This window comes from Gymnoscopelus microlampas (genome assembly GCF_963454915.1).
Source record: "Gymnoscopelus microlampas genome assembly, chromosome: 13".
In the NCBI taxonomy this organism is placed as follows: domain Eukaryota; kingdom Metazoa; phylum Chordata; class Actinopteri; order Myctophiformes; family Myctophidae; genus Gymnoscopelus; species Gymnoscopelus microlampas.
The window spans coordinates 9,862,689-9,872,100 of NC_139950.1; the positions used below are offsets into that span (position 1 = coordinate 9,862,689).

At 39.0% G+C, this 9,412-nt stretch overlaps 1 long non-coding RNA gene across 1 annotated transcript; it reads left to right on the top strand.

Moving 5' to 3' along the window:
• Positions 1-3,388, top strand: LOC311058308. The gene is made up of 2 exons (XR_014602043.1): positions 1-243; positions 345-3,388. It is a non-coding gene; the product is annotated as an uncharacterized lncRNA (long non-coding RNA).
• Positions 3,389-9,412: the final 6,024 nt, after the last annotated feature.

Genomic DNA, 9,412 nt, shown 5'->3' on the forward strand with positions numbered 1-9,412 from the left:
CCAGAGGGAGAGCCCTGCTAGGCAGGAACAAACTGGCTGTTGCTCAAGGCTAGCCTGGATTCTGCTGAAGAAGGCTGACTGGAGCAAGACGTCGTCACTTGTCTTAATTATTTTATTCTTGTTCTAACGGGCCTTGCCATGCAGGGCTTTCCAGCAGCTAAAATGTAGAGCTGTCCATTAACACTTGTGACTGCTGGAGGAGAAGAGAGTCTGTGGAGGATATTTCTTTGCACAAAGTTTTGAGTGAGTATGAGTACTACAGCATGTCAGAATTGATAAAAAATACATTTGTTGTAAAGTTTGTCGAAAGTTCATTATTGTGTGGGTTTTCCTTTTGGATATAGTGTGCTTCGGGACATTGCTGCACCAACTGTGACAATAGGAGTTCCCATTTAAGCAATAGCAGATAATGATCTTCTCAACCGCTCAAAGTCTAACCAGAACACTAAGTCAAACCTATATGAGCAGAAGCCAGAGCGATGTCGTGCCCTACCCCTACTGTTTTATACACCACCGGTTAATGACGAGAATGCTGTGTCACACCTGAACGTTTTGCTGCTACCTGGGACCGTTGATCGTGATGAAGTGATAAACAAAAGAAGGAAGACAATCGGACAAGAGATTTACATTGAAAGGCCTCCATGTAAATTAATCCCAAATCAAGAATATACCCTCTCTACTTCCCCTCAACATGATTCCATCACAATTGAACCAAAGAAGACAACATTTGATGTCGATGAATCCTCCTATCACAATTGCATGCCAACATTTTTGGTGACTTTCAAGGGAAAGTTTCAGGATGTGAGGCTGATTCTAAGAGAAAGTAACAACTCTGACTCTGAGTCTGCATGGGAAACAGACTTTCCAGCCTATACTTTTCCTGATGTAAGAAAACACCATGTTCAGAGCACACCGACTCTTACAGCGAAAGACATACTGTTGCTTGTGAGGAGCAGATTAATTGACAGTGTTTCACTTCCCGTACTCTACAAACTCCTAGACAAACTTCTAGAGGAGAAGGTGTTAAACGATGAAGAGACGGAGACAGCTAATGGGAAACAGGTGAAAAGTGACAAGGCACGTTTTGTCATCGACACAGTGCGACTCAAAGGACCTGCTGCCAGTTCAAGCTTGATATCAGGTCTGTGTGAGTTGGACCCATTCCTCTCTGAACATCTTGGGTTGACACAGCAAAATGGTTCAGAACATCCAGATGGGGCAAACAAGCAGTGGTGTCAATTGTGTATGGCAAGGTATTGCAGGTGCCATACCTTGGCTCCCCAAAAAAAGAAAAAAAAGAAATCATGTATAGTAACCTAATGCAGGTGTAAGACCATTGTTTGAATTGTGTTATAGGTATAATGCATAGTTTTCTATGCATTTTGGGGGGTTTGACCCCCCCCCCCAAAAAAAAATCTGCTGCAAATCTCTGGGAGTTGGCAACCCTAACCTTGCCATACCTTAGTTTTTGCTGAACCACTGCAAACAAGGAAAGAACACGACCGAGGATATGCAGGTTATCGTAAGTCTGCAAAAATAAACAAACAAACAAACAAAACCCGCAGGACAAAACAGAGCACTCTTTTAAGTAAGGGAATATTCTTTTTGGCCACACAAAACCTATACTCATGAGACAAATCTACGTGAAATACTTATTGTGTCCTCTTAATGGAGTGACGTGGACTGCCCCCTGACCATGGTGTGTGGTGATGCATCACCATAAAGTTGACGTTTTCTTGCTTTTCGGGCAATTGGGCATGACCTTTGGTTAAGTAGAACCTGTACTTGACCTAGTGCCTCTGAGACCTTAGTGTCAACCCCTGCTAAACGTATTAGCCATATTTTACCATTTTGAAAATCATTTTAGAATAGTTCAACTAGCCGATCTACATCGACAAGTTGTGAGCTTGTAGATCGGCTATTTAAAAATGTTTTTCAAAATGGTAAAAAATGGCAAAAAAGTTGAGAGAGAAGGGGGTAAGGCGACACGCAAGATAGGGCCCAAATATATCCAACCCTCAATGACTCATGAGGTTTTGTGAACAAGCCTGACCTAATACAGAAGTCTTTGCTTCTGGGGGTCCCTGGAACAAAATATTTTGAGATGGGGGTCGGCGGCCAAATACATATAATTTTGGGGGTCCTTGACATGAAAAAGTTTGAGCACCACTGATATAGAAGCATATGTATTTTCAGAATACTGTTGGGATTTAGAAGACATTTGTAGAATCGGCTTCAGGTCTTCATGGGTTAAAAGGGTTCTATTTGTACAGCCATTTTCTTATTCTACCCTGCATATTTGAGAAATGGGGATATCCAATGACCTTGTAATGACGGCACAGAAACAGATTCATACTTTCAAAACTACTGTTACTTGATCCTTTTTTTCTATTGGGACAAAAAAGAAAAACCTTTTCAAGCCAGGCATTTGGCTGATGCTGTTATTACTTGTAACCTTACTGTGTATTTTTCTGTAGATTAATTTGAGGTAATTCAGTTCACCATGATAATCATCAAACGGTGCTAAACTGTTTTTCTCTGGGTCAGTAGAACAGTTGGAGGAGTTTAAGGTTTATATTAATTAATTAATTATTATTTAAAAAAAGATTAATGTTAAAAGCATCATCACCTGTAAAACTAAGTTTGTGGTTTATCTGCTAAAATGCCTTGTGGCCTGTGTTATGTGGGTAAAACCAAAAGAGAACTTAAAGTGAGAATTTCAGAACAAAAAAGTAATATTAGAAACAAGGATCAAAAATCTCCTGCGGCTAGACATTTTAATGCGGTGGGTCATGAAGTCTGTTCTTTAAGGTTTCAGGGTATTGAGGCAGTACTGCCCTTAAAAAGAGGTGGGGATCGTGATAAATTTCTATTGCAACGAGAGGCATGGTGGATACACTCTCCAAACAGAACCCCCTAAAGGTCTAAATGAGGAACTTTTACTGGGTTGTTTCTTATAGAATGTGTTGTGTTTAAAACAGACAAAGTATACCACTTTAGAGTGAAATGAGTTCATTTTTTAGAGCAATGAATTATTGATGTGTTTTACAAATGTATAAGTCTTTAATGAAATCTGAGTCTGTCTTTATGAAGGGGTACTGAGGGACTCGCACAGACAAAGGTTTTAAAACTGATGCTTTATTGCTAAACAAATGAGGATTGTGTTGTTCGATGTACATGTATTTTTCTGTATATGCATTTTCTGCTTTATGGTGACCCTCTTGTTAAAAAAGTGACGTTCTTATTTTATTTTGTTGTTACCCGGACCGCTCTGTGCGTGGCACCAAGGTCATTTTATAAGTGACACAAAATCAGTATGTTGTCATTACACTACATTTGACGCTGCTGCTGGGGAGCTATGACCTAAATAAATAATAGCCTAAAAGGACTTAAGTGAGTGCTGGTATTCCTTTCTATAAACTATTCAAGAGCCATAGTATTTCTGAAATAACAGAAAGAGAATGTTCTTGGCAAAGAGAAATGTTTCCAAGACCTGTGAAAAGATATATATAAAGATGTTTATATAATATATAAATGTACAGTATTCTGTTTAATTGTATATTAATTAAACATGTAAGTTATAAAACATCCATTTAAACCCATAGACCTGCTATTGTGATTATTCCACATTGTGACTGTAGTACTCGAAGTGACCACATGAGGTTCCCATCTATCTATCTATCAGCCTGGCTGTGTTGACATGACTGGTATTCATTCTGGTTGTAAGAAAAGCCTGGTGACTGGTGGTGGTTAGGCCAAGTTGTAGGGCAAGGAAGTGTACGTTTGTATAGCACGTTTCAGGCTCAGAAATCCCATTTGATTATTTTTTGTTTCTCCTGTTGTGGCATTGTCAGCAAGTCAAATATTTTGTTAAACACCTTAGTAATGAATCATTGATTATATTTGGCTTACGTATGCTGTAAATTGAATTGTATTTAACTAAGTTAGGCTACTTACACATTGCTATAGCCCGTGTAGAGTAGACCTGTAGGCTACTGGCTATATTTAGTGTCCTGATGGGGATATGGTAGTGGGCACCTAAGCATTGTGAATTTGGAAAATAGTCTGAAGTAATGTAAAGTAGGCCTATACATGATTTGAACATGCACTATGTGCATCATTATCAGTCCTACATTTACCCTTCAACTTGTTGTTTATGCCTTATGACTGGCTAGTCACAGGTTTTGTACCAGTTTGTAGCAATTAGAAAAAAAATAGAAATATTTGGCCTTAAATGTCAAAGGTTCAAGCATGTTCAAATCATTTATAGTCTACATTACTTCAGTTGTAAAGTATTACATCGAGGTGCCCACAATGTTTTATTTTATTTTATTGAATACTTTATTGGTCAGAAATGTAAACAGCACGAGGTACAGTCAGACATCAAGGTTAATAGGATAACACAAAACAGTCCTGGGGACTTGTTTCCATTTGTGGTCCTATGTATTCAATTCATTAACATAGCATAATAAATAACACGGTCAGACCGTGACCTAACACAATAATACATGTCATGTACATCAACAAATAGAAAACACTAGGGCACGGCCCCTTTGACTATCTTAAATACCAATCCCATTTTTAATTGCTTAACCATGTCTTCTACCCTGGGCCATCCCAGACTAGCAAAGCGTGTTGGCTTTAGGCCAAGAAGTAGTCGAATCAGTTTGTTTTGGGAGGTCTGGAGGTTTAGGTGCCCACTCTTCTATTTAGGCAAACAGTTACTTAAAAGCAGGAGAAAATGCTTACCCACCCATTTACCTGCTACTCCTGTAAGAGAAAATAAGTATGTATACTTAACCTCACCCTAGGTTTTCTGTAAATATTGTTATTATTTGTCTAATTGTCTGTTTTCAATTTCACCTTTTCAGTAAAATCCTGCCAACTACAACACATGGTCTGTTCCTTGGGGGAGTTGATGCAAACGTTTAGCTTAGATCAGTTCCTTCACTGACATGGAAATAGTATATAAAAAGGTCATTCTATATACTTTGTCATTATAAAAAAGTCATACACTGTCATAAATACGTGAAATGGAAGTGGTTGGATACTGTTTAATTTATCCCTGAATCATTAGAATAGCTCAAAACAGAAAGCAGTTCACAAAGTATGGTGCTCAACCTATAATTGGTCATTGATTTGATATGCTGCATGCCATGAGTGTGCAACTTACCCGCCAGAGGGTGTTTTTTTTTTAAATCCCCCACTGCCAGCATTTTGCCAGAGATTTTTTGTAACCTTTTTCAACCATTTTTTAAGTAGTCACATAATATTTTCCATGATCACCGTCCTCACGGTGATCCCCTCATTAAACACACACAGGAGTCTCGTAGAATCGTGGAAAAAAAGAATCTGATTGCGGTAATCCGTTCCATAATTGCAGCCAGTTGAAAATAGCATGTTTCACCCAAATTACATGGTAAAAAAAAAAAGTACACAGTAGCCGAGATACAGGATTTTAAAGTAATAAGTTAACCAAGGAGTGAATCGAGCTAGAAATCTTTGGATCGCGATATCTCTGGTTCTGTGTGGATAAATTCAAAAAAAAAAAAGACCAAAAAAAAAATAAAAAATGGATATAACCGTTGTTGGCGGCAAACGGGTGTATTTTTAAACAACGGGTATACCCGTGTTTGGCAGGTAATGTGTTAATTAAACAAAAAAAAAGTAAACCTAATTCAGCTTATCAAATAGAAAGAACATCCTAATATTTATCTAAAAAATATGTATTCAGGTGAAACACAGTCAATGTTGTTTGTGTCTTTTGATATACTTCATTTATTGTTTCACATCATGTATCTCGGATGCAAGAGAGAAAGAATGGCACGTGAACCAATGGATGGATGAAAGAAAATGAGAAAAAAATTGATTATCTGCCATCAGATACCTGCATTCCCAGATGTGATCATGTCTCTCATGGTCGATGGACCAGTTTGTCTTGATCTGAGCTACTAAGTTTTTCAATTCATTCAATTCATTTGAGTGATCCATTTATTAGTCTGCCTACTAATATGACCCTAGTCTGCCTCTACAATATCTCCCTCCACACAGCTGATTCAAATGAATTGATTGATTGAATATTTTATTAGGCAAAAATGTAAAACAGCACAGTTACATTTAAAATACTTCCGTCCGTTCAAAAAAGTCATTTCCATTGAGGTCCTTGGTATTCAATTCATAGTCATACAGTATAGTGGCACCAACAGTTCAAATATCAACAAAAAAAATACAGGAAAAAAATAATATCACTATATGTACAAACAAAAACAAAACAAAAAAAGCAGGGGGAAAAAATAATACAATATGTGCAAACAATGGGGGGGGGGGGGTGAGGGTCAAAGCAATAATAACACTATATGTAGCCTGAAAACAATGGGAGGGGGGAGTCAAAGCAGGGGAAAGGGGGGGGGGGGGGGGGGGTCTAACGGGAAAAAAGGTGATCAATAGATAATGATCAATGGCTCTTGACACTTGGCCTTAGCTGTACAGTAGCCCAGACCCATAGAGAGAGAGAGAGAGAGTTATGACACGCTATGATCTTGCTGCAAAGCGGCCTGCTATAGTCCAAACATTGAAACTATCTCATTGAGAAGCATTTCCGCATTCCATTTGATGGGGCTCAACGCTAGTGTTGTTGTCACTCTATTATCAGATCACGCTGCTGTAGCCTAAATAAAGTATCATTCATAGTCGGACGTAAGGATACGTAATAGGGGTGTGCCGATACACTAATTTCACGAAACGATACGATACGATATTTGGCTCACAACTTCGATACGATTTCGATACGATACGATACGCACTTTTTTTATTATGAAAATATATGGAGGAGAAAAATAGAAAATGCAAACAAATAATTCTGTTTTTGCATTATTCAGACATGCAAACTTGTAGCTTTTCAGCTACAATAGCCGTTTTGAATCCAAATAGTATGACACCTGACCCGAAAAAAAAACATGTTGTCACTCTTTTCACTTCGGGGCCGTTTGCATGCCTGATTATTATGATTGTAAAAAAAAAAAGAAAAAAAAAAAAAAAAAAAAATTTTCTTTTCAAAAACGATATTTTTTTTTCTCCAAAACGATACATATCGTCGCGAAAACGTATCGCGATATATCGCGGGACGATATATCGGCACACCCCTAATACGTAACGAGCGCCGGCGCTCCTTGCGTTGTCGTTTTTTACTCCCCCTCCGTCACTTACGGCTCCAGTTGTTCCGTCCGTTCAGTCGACATTCACCGTCAGCCCGACGGACGTTTACTACGTTTTGCCTGTAGTACCACTGGGCTACAATGCTAGTTTCATAGCATTGTAGCGTGACACAACCGTTTGCCAGATTTTGTGAGAGAAATAAGTAACCAGGTCTATGAAAACAAGCCCAAAATAATCGACTAGGCCACATATGAAAATAGCAGATCTACAATATATATTTGAGAATCACTGGTTTAAATAATAATTGGCCCAAATAAGCAACTACACTTTAGAAACAAGACCAAATAAAACCGCAACCACCAATAAAAAATTGCTTGTTTGTTTACAAGCAACTATACAGAAGAATAAGCCCAAAGTCGCTTATAATAAGCAGACATGGCAACATTGGGTACGTGCAATCTCTCTCTCCTAAATAACGTGAGCGAACCATGTATGTGTCCGTAAAGAACGGACGGAATCCCTCACCCCATGACGCACGTTTAAGACACATCTAGGGACTATGAACGGGCCTTAACTCCTGTCCTGTGTTTCATTCTGACTGACTGCTGTTACTGTTGTGACTCCTGAACCTCTGCATGGGAATTAGATGATGCTTGTTAAGTGACCTCAGCGCTTAATAATGAGCATTGATCATTAATTTGAATCAGCTGTGTGGAGGGAGATCTCAGATCTTGTAGGGTAAGTAGTAGACAGACTGATATGAGCCTTTATGATTTCTGTCATTATTGTTGACTGACACGGACCACTCAAATGAATGTGATGATTGACAACAGGAAGTGATGCCCATAATTAACAGCCTCCCCTTTCCCCAGTAAAATCCCTAGGAAACTTGTAACTTCGACCTCTAGTGGCTTATTGCTTTATTCTACATTGTGACTGTAGTACTCAAAGTGGCCACATGAGGGCTCCCATTATCTGTCTATGTATAGACCAATTATTTGTTTACTAACATTGAGCCTGGACGCACAGGTGATTGTTTCACGCAATCAATTCCCAACCTGTTTCGGGGTGCACTGGTTTCAGCACACCCCAACCCCCTCTTGTGTGTGTTGGCTAGTGAGACGCGTCCTAACGAGACCTGATATAATGGGTTTCGTTGCGCGCATACTGGCTGCACGCAGCCAGTATGACGTCGTCTGTTAAGGGGTCTATCAGCCTGACTGTGTCGACGTTCCCATATTCCTGGTATTCTGGTTGTAGAAGTTCTCCGCCATGTGGAAACGCCTGGTGACTCTGGTGAGTGACTAGATTAGGTTGTAGCAGGGCAGGGCAAGGAAAGGTACGTTTGAACAACAAGTCAATTCAATGTGCTTTACATTGCAGAGGAAACACATTATTAAAGAAAGGACAATTTGCATTCATCAAATTAAAAAGGAAGGGGATGGGAATGATTACTGGACAGCTGAGCTCCCAGGTGTGTGACATTGTGACGTCTCAATTAGTGTTAGGCCGTTCATGGATGGAGTGAGTGATCGGTTGTTAAGAGGCAGTGGTGGAAAGTAAACATGTACTTAAGTACTGTAAGTACGTTGCTTTTTACTTTTGGAACTTTAAGTACATTTTGATGCCAATACTTTTGTACTTTTACTCAAGTGCATTTTTCATTCCGGACTTTAACTTGTAACAGAGTATTTCTAAATTGCAGTATTGATACTTTTACTTAAAGGGGAAATCCACCCATTTTCAATATTTAACTATGTCATTAATATAGCATAAAGGAGTTGTGTGGAAATAAGAAAAAAGTTCCCCCCTTTCTGTGTTGCCTTGAACTGGAGGATTGATTTTGGGTTTAACATTGCAAATTACAACATGATGAGTCATCATGTTGTAATTTGCAATGTTAAACCCACAATCAATCCTCCAGTTCAAGGCAACACAGAAAGGGGGGAACTTTTTTCTTATTTCCACACAACTCCTTTATGCTATATTAATGACATAGTTAAATATTGAAAATGGGTGGATTTCCCCTTTAAGTCCCACCAGTGTTAAGAGGGCAGGTAAAGGTTAGATAACTATCTGAGCTGAGGATAGATAACTATCTGAGCTGAGGCTCCTGTCACACTGTTGAATATACAGTAGTAGAGAGACTACTGTATTTGGTAATTAGAAGTGTGCCTTGCAGCTGTGTGTATCAATGGATGAGATAAGAGGTGTTTGCAAACTGTTCTGATACCCTAGAGCAGTGGTTCTCAACCTT